This window comes from Stenella coeruleoalba (assembly GCF_951394435.1).
Source record: "Stenella coeruleoalba genome assembly, chromosome: 19".
Classification (NCBI taxonomy): Eukaryota; Metazoa; Chordata; class Mammalia; order Artiodactyla; family Delphinidae; genus Stenella; species Stenella coeruleoalba.
This window is the reverse complement of record NC_137165.1, coordinates 38855504-38870336: the sequence shown is the minus strand read 5'-3', so window position 1 is coordinate 38870336 and position 14833 is coordinate 38855504.

The window sequence follows — 14833 nt, the reverse complement described above, 5'->3', positions numbered from 1 at the left end:
AGACCCCTCTGGGCCTTGATATACTTAGTTGCAGAGTGGGAACCACCAACCTCGTGGGTAACATACTCAGTGAGATCATGCACATAACATGTTTCTTAGCTTAGTGCCTGGCTCAGAGGAGGTACTCAGGGTACCAGAGGTGTGACTGTATTAGGCAGGAAGGAGTTCTCCGACTTCAGGAATGATCTACTTAGCTCAGGCCAGGAATTCCCATACCCGGAGAAGAAGAATATTCGAGGCAGTGTAGCTGGTGAAAACACAGACTGGGAAGTCAGAATGGCCGGGACTCAATCCCAGATCCACCACCTACCAGCTTTAAGACCTCACTTTGCTCACTCATAGAATGGGATAATAATAGTACCCACTGCCCAGGGTTATTATGAAAATCAAATAGTTTAACACATGCAAAGTGCCCAGAGGGAAACTAGCTCGTTGTCTATGCTTCATAAATGTTCATTATGAGGGTTATTTATGTTATTATTATTGGATCTCTGTGGACCTGATTTTCCAGAACAACGCTTATTTCAAAGGCTTTGTCCCTAGAAGTCCCCTCTCTTTTCCATGTCACACAGCACATTCTGATTTCTGGCAAGGAATAGACGGTCACTCTCACTTGCTTGGCTGATGAAAAAAAGGCACATTTTGCTAATACAGACAGCAGCTCTAAACAAGGGACACAGCTAAGCCAGAAGGGAGTCGTTGGCCCCTTATAAAACAAGGCCAAGTAAAAGATAGGAGTTCAGAAAGGTCGAAGGAGGTCTGGTGGGAGCTGTTGACAGCTCTCCTAACCCGCCCAACTTATTACTAGCATCATTTCAAGAGATAATTAAATGTTCTCCCTCGGTGGCCCTGTTTGCTCCTGCAGGGAAAAATAAATAAATAAACAAACCCAGCCATCCTGACCAGCACCTGCTTTAGGAGAACTTCACTTGCTAGTTTTTAATGACACAGTTATTAATATAACTGTCCTGGCACCTCTCCTCTATCTGATCACCGGTGAATTATGGGCCTTGAATTCTGATTGCAGCTCCCATTACTGCAAACAGTTCCACTCTGTCCTGACAGGAAGGAAGAGTCAGCCTTTCACGCACGAGGAGAACTCAGAGGCTGGCGCGGGGCCTGCTGTCCCGGAGTTGGAAGCAGGAGAACTTGGGTGAGGGGTGGGGCAGGAGGGTGAGAAAGAACCAGCCAAGGTGGGGCAGGAAGTCACCTGTCAGGTTTGTTGTGGAGAGAGCACTTGACTGGGAGTCGGGAGACCTCACTTCAGCACCGTCTTTAGTTCTGTGATTCAGCCCAATCTCTCACTTTCCGGGGCCTCATTTCTTCACCTATAACATAAGGATTTTTTAAAGTTATTTTTTCCCTTTGCCATTTTTAAGCATTTATAATGTGCCAGGCACTGTGCTAAATGCCTTATGTTAATAGTATTATTATTGTGTTTTTTTCTTTCTTGCCATGCCGCGCAGCTTGTGGGATCTTAATTCCCCGACCAGGAATTGAACCCAGGCCCTCAGCAGTGAGAGCACTGAGGCCTAACCACTGGACCACCAGGGAATTCCCAGTATTATCTTATTTAACAAATTCTCATAACCAATGTGTACGATAATGCTGGTTTAATCCCCATTTAGTAGATAAAGAAACTCAGGCTCCCAGAAGTTCAAAAGCTCGCCCGAGGTCACACAGCTGGTAAGCAGGGATGCTGGTGTGCAACCTCGATTTGTCTGACTCCAGGGCCCAAGCCCCTCACTGTTAGGCTCCGCTGCCTTCTGGGGACAGTAACACCTGTCCTTCCACCTGGCAGGGTGGGGAGACTCAGACACGCCCATGGCAGTGGAAGGGTGCTGCTGTCAAGTGCACAGTGGTCACACACGGTGATAGAAAAGGCTTTTCCAACGGAAGGCAGAAGAAGAGGTTGCGGTGGGATGAACTGAGATCAGAGGAAGCTGGCAACACCCCCAGGGGACTGAATTTAGCAATGAGCAGGCCACACCATAGCAATACTGCCTTTGGAAGAACACGTGATAGTTGATTGAATTTGTCAATGAAAGAGAAACTATTCTCATGTTCTGAGTCTTCCCACCCTTATTCAAGGTGTTTTTGATTCTGGTCTTGTCTGGTCATCCTCAGAGGCTCTGAGCTGAGCAGGGCTCTGGTCCAGTTGAGGGGGCAGATGCTGCTGTTTCCTGCTACCCAGGACTCTGGTACCACAAAGGGCTGACAAGCCTGGAGAAGGTGAGGTCCCCAAGGAGAAGCCCCCCTTAGGCCCTGGGAGTTCAGCTGCAGTGGGGAGTTGGTAGAGCTGGCATGAGGGTACAGAGGTGGCCAGGGGCTGTGGAAGGTGGGGACGGACCCGCCACCCCCCGACTCCATGCCTTCCCTGCCCCGGCCCAGGTTTGCTGGCCACGCGGGGCAGCCTCGAGCTGAGGCTGGCTGCTTGGGATTCTGCTCAGGCGCCTGCGTCCGGCCTCCTGGCTCCCCTGCCGGAGGGCCTCCTCCCCCAGCCCAGCCTGGGCCATGCATTATCCTCGCAAGATTGAGGGCCTAATGGAGGCGATCAGCACCAAGGGAGCCACTCCAGCCAGGCTCGGGAAGGAGGGCAGAGACGTGCTAGTCGGTGCCTCTGCCCACCCTGAGATCCGAGTGCACTGGAGGGGGTCCCTGGGACTGGGGAGGGGATCCTGGCACCTCCTGCGGGAGGACTCTGGACTTCAGTCCAAGAGATGCCACTGCAACAACCCCTCTCCTCCTCTCCCTAGGATACCCTGGCCATCTGGGGCCCCTGTGGGGAGACCCCAGCCACCATCAGCTCTCCTGGAGGACTTTCTGCTGGCTGTGGGGAGGGCATGCCCCCCCTCCCCACACACCCCCACACACCCCCACACCCCCCCCTCCCCGCCACACCCGCGCCTGACTGCCAGCTGGCCGGTCTTCCGGAGCCAGCGCTCCTCTGCCCATTGTTTCTCGGCTCTCCTCCCACGGTGGGAGGTGGAGGGCTGAGCCGGACCCCCCCAGGTTGGGAGCACAGGGCAGCCCCTCCCCTCCCTGGGCTTCAAAGGCCCCGAGGGATGACGAACCCTTGCCCCTGTGGGGCCTCTCCTCTGGGAGCTGTGAGGGGGGGCAGCTGCCCCCAAAGCAGCATTCAGCAGCTCCCTGGGTGAGCAGACAGGCGATCCTGGGCATGTAGGAGGTCAAATGAGGGGAGGTCCCGAGGCAGAACGCCTGGGAAAAGCCCAGGGATGGAGGAGAGGCCACAGAGGTGATACCAATACTGTAACAATACTCTTACTACCAAGAGCAGCTAAAACTCATTGAACACTCATGGTGGGCCAGGTGCTGTGTTTCCCATCCATCGTGGCATTTCATCCTCATAGGAGCTGGGTACTATTAGATCTACATTGCATAGAGGGAGAAAATCAGGCTCAGAGAGGTTGTATCCAACCCGGGCTCACACAGGGAGGATGTAAACAAGACTTGGACTCACACTATTTGACCCTGGAACCCTGCTCCTAACCACAGTGCTGGGCCACTGTAACAGGCAGCTTTGAGGGAAAACAGGACGGGTCATGGGCACGCACTCCAAAACACTCACCTGACTTTGGTCACATCAGCAAGATAGTGTTTCTTGCCAAAGAGCATCCAGGGATCTAAGAAGCAATTTTTTCACCGAGCCCACATAGACAGGGATTCTCTTCCCTCTCCTTCCAGCCCTTCTCCCCCTTCTAAGCTTCTTATTTCTCCTGCTCTCAGGCTAACAGTCTCTCCTCCCACCATCTGCTCCCAAGATGGCCGACACTGCCCACCTTGCTTCCCCGGGGATGGATGGGTCCAGGACTCATCCCTCCCCCAGGTGCCATAATTTGAGGGGCTGCCCAGCTGGAATGGACCCAGGGCCTCCCCAGGCTGCCCTCTCGCCCCTGTGAGCTAGCTGGCCTCTGCCCTCTGCCCTCTTCTGCCATTAACCCTGTCACCTGCCGGACATCAGCCCCCGGGCCCAGTCTGTCAACCGTGGCCAAAGATGGATGGGGGGCGGCTGGGAAGCATAAGCAGTGACCCCTTAATGAGATCTGGTGGGGGAGGGCTTGGCTCTATCAGGCAGCAGCAGGGCCAGGTTGGCGATAAAGGCCCTTGTTGGGTGTGACCCGTGTTCCTTCTGTGGAGGGAACAGTGGAGTGAGAAGCTGCAGGACAGGCTGGGATTCTGTTGCCACTTCCCCCCACCCTCCCTCCCCTCTACTGGCAACCAGACTGGAGCGGGGAGAGATGGGCAGAGGCTGGGAAAAAAAGATGATTCCCTCACCTCTCATTCCTTCTCCTTGGCACTGTGACCCCAGCACCTCGGGAAGAAACACAGACACAAAGAATCTCTAGGAAACAGGAGGCCAGCTGCCTGGCTGGGGCAGCCCCAAGGCAGTCCCGGGAGACTTCATGTCTCCTATCCATGTACAGAGAGATCGGAGGGAGGGAGCCTCTGTGGGGTATTGTCTGTAGAGTGGGGAGCATCTTCCGAGTTGCAAGGAAAGGGCCCTTTTGAAGCAAGAAAAAGAGTGGGACAACCGGTGGGGGAGGGGAGAAGAAACATTATTGGGTGGCCTCCTACACATTTCCCCTTAGTGACTCATGGAGTTTTAAAAGCAGGAGATCCTGGAAAGCATTAAGTTCTAGCCTTTCATTGTACAGATGGGAAACTGACACCTAGAGAGGGGAAGAGACCCACTCAAATGAGTAGCGGAGCCAGAGTTAAAATCCAGGGTTCTAGAAGCCCAAGCCCCTTTGCCCAGCATCGCACCACACTCCCTCCTTGCTTCTTACCCAGTAAGAACATAAAACAGCTGCTAAAATGATCGTTCCTGGACTTGTCTGAAAGGGCTTGTTCTCCCCCCGTTCTTCCCCCGCCCCCCTCAACTCGCACAACACATTGCCCAAGGGTTTCCAATAGGTTTGGAAGTTAGGCTGACTTGGGGAAAGGGGGTGAGGGTGCTTCCTGTGTCATCCTGCCTGGGAGTGGGGAGTAATTCACTCCCTGAGGACGTGAATGACATTGGTTGAAAATAGGGCTCTTTGAGTTTGAGGGCTTTTGATTTGGGGTTTTTTTCTTCACCCCCATGAAGACTAAGGAGAAGCTTAGTCTTTGCTGGGTACCCAGCAAAGGTTGGCTGCAAGACCCTTTAGCCACTATTTTGACATTGTGCATCCCCAGAGCCACTGCCTGTGGTTATTCCTGGTTTCCCTCCCCGCTGCCTAGTTCAAGCTGAGCAGATCTGTGGTGCAGCATCAGAGGCTTGGATGCTGGCCCTGGTTAGCTGTACGACCCTCAGCAACTCTTTTTCTGGGCCTCAGTTGCCTCATCTTTAAAAGGTAGTGCTAGACAATGGTCTTCACATTTCTTTTTAAGTAGAAGGCCCAGAGCTAGTGCTGTGTAACTTGCTGACTTGCCCTGACTCTCAAGAGCCTGTTATGTGCATTTCCCAACTTTGCCCTGGGTGACTTCCAGTCCATCGCTTGAAATGGGCTTTGGTGGGAGTATTTACACCACAGAAATTGGCAAATGCTACAGATGGGAGCTTCTCCATCACCACCCCAGTGAGAACAAACTGTTAAGCTTTTACCAGTACACCGCTGACCAGAACGCTAACGTGTTAAGTATTAAAACAGAGAAAAGCAGAATTGCTTTGGTTAAAGCAGAAGTGCCCCCTCCCCACCAAACTTTGCCCCAAGCCAGGACTTGAAAACTGTCCTACCAGCAGGCTGAGATTCTTTCCAGCTCTAAATTCTCCAAGTCTAAGTAACAGGCCACAGAGGCGACGCGGGAGGGAGAAAGAAGAACGATAAAGAGGTTTGGGGTTTACAGCTGGACTTGGCTAATCAAGACTTGGCTGGGTGGGCAAATCGGCTTTGATGAGTCAGGAAGTAACTCCGGTAATTGCTTAACGCTGCAGGTCCCAGGCCTTTGGTGGCCTCTAGTGCAGTCTCGCATCAGGAGGTTTCTCGAAGGGAGGCTGGAGGAGGAGATTGCCTTAGGGGAGGGTGTGTCACCCATCTCCTCTCCCTGCCTCACCTCTCCCTGCCTCACCTCCCCACCCCTGTCCTCCTGACCTCCTGGAGGAAAGGAAGTGATGCCACTTGGGTGCATTCAGGTACACAGAGAGCTGGAGCATCTGGGGGGAACACAATGGCTTCACCGACATGGGGTGGGGACACCACCGAACAGGAGAGGCAGAGACCAGGATTCAAATGCAGGTCTCAACCCTAAGCTCCCGCAGTCCCTGATCTTGACTTTCGCATTTCAGTACCATTTTGTGGAATGGGGCTGCTCAACCAGGGTTGAAACCATATTCATTTCAAATTTAGTCCTTTCAATGGAGAAAGTAGAGGGTGGTCGACAGGGACCAGAACCTCATTCAGCTTGTGGTGAAAGGGCCCACTTGACAAGCAAGCGTCACTTCTGTATTTGCCTAGATTCCCTGAATACAGAAGTCAATATCCCCAAAGCTTGCTTTCTTTCGGGCCTATTAGAATCAGCTGATTCATTCTTGCGGGGGTGGAGAAGCAGGGGCAAGCAAAAGAAAAGAAAAACAAACGTTCCTAGCTGAAAGAAACCTGGTATTTAATCTAGTGGCTTCTAAATCTGCCAATCATCAGAATTACCTGGGAAGATTTTAAAAGTACAGTTTCTTGGACTTCCCTGGTGGCGCAGTGGTTGAGAGTCTGCCTGCCGACGCAGGGGACACGGGTTCGTGCCCCGGTCTGGGAAGATCCCACGTGCCGCGGAGCGGCTGGGCCCGTGAGCCATGGCCGCTGAGCCTGCGCGTCCGGAGCCTGTGCTCCGCAACCGGTGAGGCCACAACAGGGAGAGGCCCACGTACCACAAAAAAAAAAAAAAAAAAAAATTTCTTGCCCCTGCCACTAGACTTACTGATTTAAAAATCTCCAACTGGGGGAGAGGTTCTAGTGTTTGGTCCACTCTCAAGAGGTTTACTCTCTCGGCTGCCCGCGGTGGAGACGGAGGGCTACGATCAGTGCTGACCATCAATTAGACTTTGTCCTCTTTCTATTTCTGAAGGAGATTTCCTCATTCTCCCTTAATAAATAAAGATTTCTTTTAAGTTCTTACCCACAGCTAACCTAAATCTCTGCTGCACTTCTAGCCCCCTCATCTGTATAATAACTTTACTGATGACTTTTGGAGTTTGCCAGCATGTTGAATGTTCTGGGTTTATTTCTTCATTCCACAAAAATTAATTCAGCACCTACTAACTACCAGGTTCTACGCTTGGTTCTGGGGAGACAGCGATGAGTGAAATGGACTTGATCCTTGGCCTTTGAGCGTACAGCCTTGTGAGGGAGTCAGAATTAAACTACCAGTGTTGGGGTTGGCATAGGAGAGACGTTGGGATTGGGGAGAGGGGTGAGGGATAGCGTCCTGAAGAAACGAGAGAGTGGCCACGGCCTTAGATAGTCCCGGAAGAAGGATGCAAGCGTGGGGAGCATAGTTCCCGGCACAGAACAGCATGTGTAGGGCTGAAGGTAGGGCAGCAGAGCGGGCCTCAATGAACCGAGTGAAAGTCCATACAGTTGAAACTTTCTGTCATTTCCTTGGCCCTTCCCAGAAACCCCTCCAAGCTCCTCCGTGACTCTCTGGGCTCCATGGAGTCCAGAGTAAGACAAAGAACTTTTGTCTGATCAGCTGAGCTAAACTGAGAGAATGACCCCCACGTTCTTTATTTAGGCATCCAGCGTGGAGCTTGTTTTCGTAAGAGGCAGCACTGTATTACTGACTCAGTCAGCCATGCATTTTACAATCGTTCCACATTGTCTGCCTTGGATTTTATTTCTGCCTAATTTCCCTTTCAGCTTTCTTTTTAAAAGCCTTGCCTCTTTGCTCCCTTTTTACTTATCTCTTTCTTTGAAGTGGAACACGTGGAGAACATGTGGGTTTCAGGGAAATCTGCCATCCCAAGGGTCCCTCTCCAATGAAATGCAGGTCAGACTGAGATTTGGAGTTGAAAGCTGATTAGTCTAAATGCTCACATCTTAGAAACTCTAACCAATCTACCCATCAAGGCCGCTGATCCCATCCTGTCTTATTTGCTGCTGGGGAGGGGAGCGGGGGAGGCGCGGATGGGAGCAGAGTCAGCGCCAGACACTGATGTGCCAGGCAGAATAGCATCTTTGCACAGTGCCTCCTGGAAGGGAGGGCAGTGGGGAGGGGGCAGATGCTGAGAGGCTCATGGGAGCCGTACCAACAGATGGGTCCACGTGGGTCCCTGTCTAAACCAACTAACCCTTCCCAAGCCGATCCGCATGCGGGGCCAGAGCCCATTATTCTTCCGTGAGATCCCAAGTGAAGCGATAGGGGCCACGAAGGAATTCATCCGTCAGTGTTAGTTTGGTGGGTGGGAGTGAGGAGGCCAGGAGGGGCGGGCCCGGGGGTGGGTTTGCTGGGATTAGCCCGTGGGAGCTGAGCCAGCCTGGGCGGGCAGGGTTGCTTTGGCATTCTCCTGCAGTTACCAGGCCTCCCTGCCCACCAGGCTGCTGGTGTGCAAAGTTCAGCCCCCTCCCCAAAGAGCCCCTGAAAGGGGCCAGGAGAGGGGGGAAGGCCACCCGTGGCCTGGTGAGGCTGAGGCACAGGCTCCTTCCTCAGCTGCCAGGGAAGAATTTAATTACCAATTAAAGCCCCCTCCATCTGTTTGGGGCCTGCCAGAGAGCTCTCTCTACCCTTTAATTACATCTCTGACAACAATTTAACTCAATTAGCTGGTAAACACAGCAGAATGTAGGCAACCCAGGGCACCCTCTCTTCCCTGCCATCTGTCTGTCCGTCTTATGCTTTCCCCACTCGCTTTCAGTCTGTCTGTCCTGCCCCTGCTCCCCCATCTCATTTCGTTCACCCCCCTCCGTTTTCTCTTTTCCTTCTGTCGCTCTTCTCCAGCACCTCTTGTCTGCCTCACGCCAGCTGGGTTTTTCCCCTGATCTTTGTTATTACATCTTCCTTTCCCATCTGTCTGTCCATCCCTATCTGCTGTCTGTCCATCTCCTTCCCCGCCTCTGTCTTGTTCCGTCCATTCCAACTTTCCTTCCTTTTCTGTCTTTCCTTCCTTTCCTTCCTTTCCAGTCTCCAGGGAGCCCTCCTCTTCCTTTCCTTCTCTGGGCTTCTTCCTCCTTCTCTGCCATCCCTCCCACATGTAAGCAAATCCACCCCTTTCAACGTTTCTTCTTTGAGTCTCCTTCCTGGTTTGTTTCCCTAACCATCACCATCCCCTTTTGTTTTGTCCACTTAGCACGGACGCATGTGAGCCAGAGGATTTGGCCAGTCACCGGCTCAGGGCTTTACATATACTATTTGGTTGTGTCTTTGCAAAAATTCTGTGAAGTAGGTATAAGGATTTACAAGTGGAATAACTGATGCTCTGAGAGACTTTACATCTTGCCCAAGGTCACAGAGCTCGCAATGGTTAGAACAAGGATTCAAACCCAGGCCTGTTTACTCCAATGCTGAATAAGAGAGATGGCCCCTGTGAGGGCAGCAGCTTTGTGGATAGCAGAGAAGGCCTGAATATTGGGGAAAAGGCTCTGTGTTGCTCAGATGAAGGGCAAAGCAAGAGGTTCCCAGTTAACATTGGGGGAAAACTAGTGATGATTTCTGAAGAATCTAATCTCACTATTTCTGCTGAAGGGAACCTTCCAGATTCTCATTTGCCACAGTGTTGAAGTTTTTCAGTCCCCTAAGAAAATATTTCTAGGACCCCAAGGAGTAGGAGAGGAGAGAGAGAAACAAGTAGGCTTTAATTATCCTAGCAACCCTCTCCTGGAATGAGGCGGGGAGGAGGTGGGGGGAGGGCGGGAGAAGGGCAGACTGATCCGTCTTGTGGACAGGCAGGGACATGATGGAGACCCCAGGTCAGCCAGGTAGTCACATGGCTGCGGTTCAGGCAGACCCCAGCCAGATAAAACTCATCTGCCTTCTTCCCCCGTCCTTCCTCGGCTGACTAATCATTCTTCCTGTGATTAAAACAGAAAAGAATTGAGGGGAGACTACAGCAGAGAAGGGGAGCCTATTTCTTATCTCTGTTTTCTACCTTCCTTTTGTTTTAAGATTTGCAGTCTGTCCAAAGGGGTTAGATCCACTTCGGGTTCGGAACTCACACACCTCTACCCCGCTTTCTGCCACCTGAAGCAGGAGTGCTGGGATCTCGACTAAACTCCTCAAATGCGGGAACTGTGCTCAGAAAGCAACTGGAAACATGGGTTAGAGTCAGCCTAGGTAGGGGACTGGTACTTCGCCTAAAACCGTCATCGTTACAAATCTCTCAGAGGAGATCCTGTTCTGTAGACAGATATGAAAAGTCTGGGCAGAGGCAGCCAAGGCATAGATGGGGGCTGGAACAGAGGCAGGGACAGAGAAGCAGATCTCAAAACGTGGAGGCTCCTTGTCCAGGCTTCCCAAGCCTCATACAAGCAGAGGGCTCGTGGGCAGTTTCTGTAAACATGGTATAATGAAGACCACAGAGTAATGAGGCTGGTGGGTTGTTTTTTTCTAAACAGACACTTGATTGCCTAGAATTTCAGATGTCAAGGGACTAGAAAGGTCTATCTAACCCAGAGTCCTTCCTGCTGCCAGAATTCTTATTACAGTAGCCCTGATAATATTTCTTTGAATACTTCCAATGACAGAGAACTCACTACCTCACAAGGTAACCCTTTTCCATTTTCAGACTATTTTAATGTTTAGAAAATCCTTTCTCGTATTGTTTCCCTGTACTTCCCATCATTCTGTCCTATTTTTAGGTTGTGAAGCAATGGAGAATGTGTAAACTTTTCCTCCTCAGTTCAACTGCCAATCCAATGTCTAGAAGGCAGTCAATAGGAACTTTTGAGAATTTATTTATTTATATTTAATTTTGGCTGCTTTGGGTCCTCGTTTCTGTGCGAGGGCTCTCTCCAGTTGCAGAGAGCGGGGGTGGGGGGGGGGCACTCCTCATCGAGGTGCGCGGGCCTCTCACTGTCACAGCCTCTCCCGTTGCGGAGCACAGGCTCCAGACGCGCAGGCTCAGCAGCTGTGGCCCACGGGCCCAGTTGCTCCGCGGCATGTGGGATCCTCCCAGACCAGGGCTCGAACCCGCGTTCCCTGCGCTGGCAGGCAGACTCCCAACCACTGTGCCACCAGGGAAGCCTGAAACCGTTGAGAATTTAAACATCCCTAGTTCCTTCAGCTCTTCCTCAACTGCTCTCATTTCAAAATCTCACTGTTCTCTTTCTCTGTGCCCCTTTTCGTTAGCAATATCTTTCTTTATAAACACTGCCACAGGCCTAAACTGAAGCTCTAGATAAAGTCCAACGGGCACAAGACAGAGAAAGACTATTACCTCTCTTGTTCTGGATACTGTATTTTTATTAATGCAGATCAGACTGTAGAATTTTCTATGGCCACTACAGATCATAGTAGCCTCTATATCGTATCAGCATACTGAGGTTGCGGTCACCTAAACTGATTTGTTTTGGTATATGCCACCCTTAGGCCATGTCATCCTCATGTCTATTGAGTTAATACTTTTAGTAATAAATATAAAACTTATAATTTAACCCTTTAAAATTTTACCTCACTTAATTCAATTTAACTAACACTGATAGAGCGTTACTGTGTTTCACTGTGTTCAATTTGGGCCAGCGTTCCCATCCTACTGATGTCTTAGATCCTGAACCCCTCACCCAAAATATCCACCAGCTGTTTCAGCCTCAGATCTGATGCGCTCGTCTTCTGCATCTTCATCCAATCCCCTATAAAGCACTGATGAATACTGTGCCTCCTGAGAGGACTATTTTGAAAGAATCAACGTCTAAATGAGTCTCTCCTTCAAATGGAGGATAGAGCTGGTTTTTTGATAACTGTTAATTTTGATAAAATTCAAGTAGAGATTATCAAAAGTAGTACAATGAACTCCCATTTGCTCTCTACCCAGATTCACCCACTGTTTACATTTACCTCCATTTGTTTTATTCCTCTCTGTTCACATGTTTACATATGCATATTTTTCCTGAGCTTTTGGAGAGTAAGTTGGAGACCTCGTGTCCCTTCTTCTCTAAATACGTGAGTATGTATTTCTTAAGAACAAAGGCATTCTCTTATACAAACAATCTCAGTATAGTTAACAAAATTCGAAATTCAACATTACGCAAGACTATTATGTAATTCACAGTCCACATTCAAATTTCATCAACTTTCTCAGCAATGTCCTTTACAGCTATTTCCATCCCCACCTCCCTTCACCCCCTGTCCAGGAGCCAGCCTGGGATCGTTCAGTAGTCAAGCTCTTTATAGGAGGCTGTGGTTTTATTTCAACACTTTGCTAAAAACAGTTTGGAAACTTTTTGGGAAAATGCCAACCTAAGAAAAACAGTCAAAGCATCCCACCTTCCAAGGATGAAAATCTGGTACCCCTGAGGAGAGCAGAGCAAATGTGCTACGGACTCTGAAGCTAATTCTCATGAAACCTTCACAAATGTTTCAAGCAATGGAAGCATTTGTAACAAGTGCAGCCACCTGGTGAGATGACTTTGGAGGAAATTTCCTCAAAGAGAGGAATGACTCCTAGAGCATTTGCTTATAAATTTGCCTCATGACTTGACAGTCAAACTGCACACCATCTTATCGTTTCAGCTCCTGGAGAATAGTGCCTATGTTATAGACACATTCTCTGGGGCCCATTTGTTAAAAGTACTGGGCTGCTTGAGCTGAGCCCCAGGTTTTGCTCCCCAAAAGGGCTATTTATACTTGCCACATAGGATGAACCCTTAACCTCTAAGTTGAGGCACGAAGGAGGTAGGTGGGCAAACGAAGATGTACAGGGTAATCAATTCCCAACAACTCAAAACACGTGTCACACTGATGGAGGATGGATAACATTGACTTCCCACCTACTCAATCCATAATGGACACCCAATAAATATGAATGCACATGAACAAGCCTGTGGCAGCAGGCTGTACAGTGACCTGCTAAACTAAGGCATATGGGGCTCCAACCGGAACTTAAGTTAATGATGACCAAACAATGTTGCTGTAGATTTCCTCCCCTGCACCCAGGTTCAAAGCCTTAGGGCTTAGTGCCTAATTGTTCTCCTTCTCCCTGTCTGTCTTCCTAACATCTGGTCATCAAACTTTTTCACATTTCTCACATTTACTCTTTCCTCTCCATTCTGGTCCAGGTCCCACTTTACTGGCTCCCTGGTCTCCAGTCTCTCTCCTATTGATATATTCTACGTATTACCACTAATCTTCCCTTTAAAAAAATGTATATATATATGTACATATATATATATATATATATATATATATATATATACACACATCTCCCCATGTGTCTATGTTTAATACTTTCCTCAAGTTTCCATTTTAGATCCAGCCAAAACAACTCATCCATGAGCAAGCCTTCTTCTTGGCCTTTGCTCTTGCCATTCATTCACCTCTCCATACTACTCCACTCTGTCACTTCCTTAGAGACCTAGGCTCCATGGCTCCATGGGGGGGCCCAAGCTCCACACCCTGCAACCCTTCTCTCAGAGCTGAGTGTTGAAAACATTTGGCATCTATACTACTTTTTTGGCACTTGGCACATGACTCCTTAGATGATTTGTAATTTTAATGTATCTATTCTTTCTCCTAAGAAAGACTGTAAGCCCTTCAAGAGAAGACATCATGTTTAGCTCTCTTCTCATCTTATATTTGATGTAATGCCATTTATATAATTGGAACACAATGCATGTTCAGGTTAGTGATCATGAAATCTGTTTGAAAAAGGTCTATAACCAAATAATAATATAACAGCCAACATGTATTGAGCACAAAATAACCATCAAACACAGTGCTATACACTTTATGCAGATTATCTAATTTATCCCTTCCACAACCCGGTGATCTATGGACAGTTATAATCCCCATTTTACTGATGAGGAAACTGGGGCTCTGAGAAGCTAAGTAATTTGCCCATGGTCATCCAGATAGTGAGCAGAAAAACCAGGATTCAACACAGATGGTCTAATTCCAGAGCCCTGGCTCTTAACCACCAGGCTATGGCCATGAAAAAGGTAATCCTCCCACCCCAAGGCTTTAGATAATAATAATTGTGACACCGATGATAATAAATAAAAAATTTCCAAGGAAAGTGGGGCTTTGATCTGCTCAAACAGCTTTACAATGTTTAATAACTTCACTCTTGCAAAGCTCTTTGGGTGTATAAATTCAATCCTTTTTTGTAAAACAAGATAAAATGAGTAGCAAAGTCATATTTAAATTTGGCCTGGGCTTTAAAGGTCTACTTTCTTCTTTTTATTTTGTTTTTTGGCAAAGGATAGTAAAGAGGAAGCCTCAAACCTCAGAACGATCTGCATTTACAGACCCGTTCCTGTGTTTCTGACTCCCAGGCCTGGCCAGAAATCTGTAATTTTCAGCTTCCACCCGGCATTCCTAGTGGGCTGGGGCTGTGGAGGGTTTGGTGGGGAGGATGGAGAAGGAGTAGGGGTGTGTTTTCTCATAATTCAGGTCAAGTTTGGGGTTCCAATGGGGCACTTGGTTCCTTCTCCAGAAAAGAAGACACAAAATAGGATGCATTGTATGTGTTCAGACTGTGTTCACAGAAGACATCTCAGCAAGGCAGACCCTGTCACAGCCAGCTGATGTCACCAAGAGAGGCGGGGAAGATGGAGGAAAGAAACAATAGGGGAAGAGACAAAGAGAAAGGGAGGGAAGATGGAGCAAAAAGGGAAGATGGCAAATATGGCAGAGGAGGTGAGAGCAAAGAGAACAGTGGAGGAGAGAAAGAAGGATGTGGAGCCATATTCCC